Source organism: Lepidothrix coronata, unplaced genomic scaffold, assembly GCF_001604755.1.
Source record: "Lepidothrix coronata isolate B3197 unplaced genomic scaffold, Lepidothrix_coronata-1.0 Scaffold3, whole genome shotgun sequence".
NCBI lineage: Eukaryota > Metazoa > Chordata > Aves > Passeriformes > Pipridae > Lepidothrix > Lepidothrix coronata.
Genome location: NW_016690183.1, coordinates 75,844 through 78,343, shown reverse-complemented (window position 1 = coordinate 78,343; position 2,500 = coordinate 75,844). Strand labels below are relative to the sequence as shown.

The following is a 2,500-nucleotide window of genomic DNA, read 5'->3' as shown; positions in this document are numbered from 1 at the left end:
CTGTACACAACAAACCAGACCAGTGTAAACTATGCCCTGCCCATTAGCAATAAGAAAATATAATTGATGCCGCAGAAAGGCATAGATGCTGAATCCCAGGATTTTAAATAACTGTCCTAATGTATCGTCCCTCTGTTCACAACCTTCAAAGAAGGCAACTGGTCACACATATGATAAAGACACATTAACAACATATTTAAAAAACACAAATTCATCCACACATCTTGCTACAGAGAGACCTTCCCCTTACAGCATTTGTAAGTGATAGTTAAAAAGTAAAACAGTCACAAAATATCTCTATACTGTACCCTGCTGACAATAACTTTCTGGTTATAGTAAGTTACCACTAGTCAGAGCAGCCTCAAAATAAAATCAGCCTTCTGTAAGTGATTATTTTTTCCAAGACAGCTATAGTGTAACAGATATCTTCCTCATTTTCCTGGTATTGTGAAGACCATACAGTGGATTTACAGCATAGAAGACAATAAAGAACAGACATCATTCTTAAATTGCATACCTCTTTGTCCAGAGGTAAAGAGCTGACTGATACAAGTCATTCCTCACACAGGTTTCATCAGACCCAACAACCAGTTAAGGATGTTCATAGGCCAGCCCTTATTTTCAAACAGCCCTTGCACCAGACAATGAACATTGTTTCTGCTAGTTTTCCTCAGATCTCACCTCTGGTTTTCAAGGCTTTCACTGATTGTCTTCACCTTATAGAGGGTTTGCTGTACACTTGATATGGTTTGAAGCTGGCTCCCTGCCAAGTCTCCAAACCTTACCACAAGAAGCCCTCCCCCCTCCAAACCTCAGGGAGAAGAGGGAGAAAAACAACCAAGAAAAAACTGAAATGAGAGAGAGACAACTAAAGCTATATATATATATATATTTACACTTATGTTACAGGTATATACAATTGAAATATATATACAATTTCACAAGGGAACGGGAAGGGGGAAAGGAAAAGGAACAAAACTAAAATAATATATGTATATATATCCTGATTAGTAGCCCAATATCTAACAACTAAAAGAGTTAGCAAAGAAATATCTGACTACTCTCCTTGGGACAACTGAGAGTCGCTCCGGAACGATCGCCGGCAACCTCTGTCTCCCAAGGTCGGCAAGGCCTAACCAGGCCTCACTCCCCAACACGGCAGACTCAACAGCAGGGAACCTGCACCTCCAAGATGCTGGAAGGAAAGAGAGAGAAGACCTTTCCTCCTTTCTTCTTATAGTCTGGCTTACGTAAAAATCGTAGGGAATACTGGGTAAATCTGGACCCTTCCTTGGTTACAAACTGGTCACCAAGGAAGGCCTAGCCCAAACTACCACAACACTGGATAAACTTTTGTGGTACTCTTGAAAGACAGTTCTGAAAGCAAATATCTCCTGAAAACCTCCTCTGAAGACTTTCTGCATATGAACTTGTAAATCTACTGCCATTAAAAACCCATGCACTGAGGAGCATCAGACAATAAATTCATCCTTTGTTTAAATCTATTCTTCTCACATATATGCCAAAGTATACATGGCATTAGAAAACAGGTATGAGTTTAGAACATGGTTAAAATATACTTCCCACACATAAAATTCTATAATGATTGTGGGTACAAGCTGACATAACATGGGGTTAACAGGTATGTACTGCTACTTCATTTTTGCTAGCAGGAGACTTGATGGCTTTCAAGTAATAAATCATAAAAACTTTCCTATTTCTAAACGTTTTAAGATAAGGGAGTTCGAAATCAATTTACGTTTCTATACTTAGGTTCCAATCTTTCTAACCGGGGACAAAACATGCTGTCCTTGTCAAATCATTTCAATGTGAACCAACTGAAAATTTACTATCTTATAAAGATCATCTATGTCTTTTCCCAGCATTTTTTGAAGACAATGTCCATACCAGCTGCAATTTTACTTAAGTAAAAGAGGGTCAGTGGGAGGGAGAAACAAACACACGTACATAGATGCTCTTTTGTAAGTTGGTCTATTACAAATGTTATTTAGTCTTATATGTAAACAGCAAAAATCATATGTGAAAAAATTAAATTAAGTTACATTTGTGTGCTTTATGTGCTATGTCTTAACATCCTTATTACTGATTTTTTTTCAGTAATGCTTTATATACATGTTGACTATCTGCTGCTGTGTGACTCCCTCTTGCTGCGAGAGCAAATTATTTAGCAGTTGGGGCAATGTGGTTGAGGGGGACAAGCAGTGGGGGACACAAGAGACTTCTTGTCAGATGAGTAGGACGCTCTAGGCAGCATGAAATGGTCTAACCATCTGAGCAACAACTGCTGTGGGGTTCTTTTCTTTCCCCTCTGGTTGGCTAAGTTGTCTGACTCTTTCCCAGGAAAAGAATGGTATGGAGAAAGGGAAGGAAAGTAGGGAACTGATAGTCATGGAATATGTGGGAAAGTACCTCAGTGTATTTATGCTAATTTTTTTAACTCTGAAGTTTGCCGGTTATGGTTTTATCATGCTCATGTAAC

At 38.8% G+C, this 2,500-nt stretch overlaps 1 long non-coding RNA gene across 1 annotated transcript in view; it reads right to left on the bottom strand.

The window, feature by feature from the left end:
* The window catches only part of LOC108499969, a 19,121-nt gene extending 18,019 nt beyond the window's left edge, over positions 1–1,102 (bottom strand). Inside the window, exon 1 of the long non-coding RNA XR_001875719.1 lies at positions 1,059–1,102. This is a non-coding gene — a long non-coding RNA (uncharacterized LOC108499969). The remainder of the gene's footprint in view (positions 1–1,058) is intronic.
* Between the last annotated feature and the right edge of the window lie 1,398 nt (positions 1,103–2,500).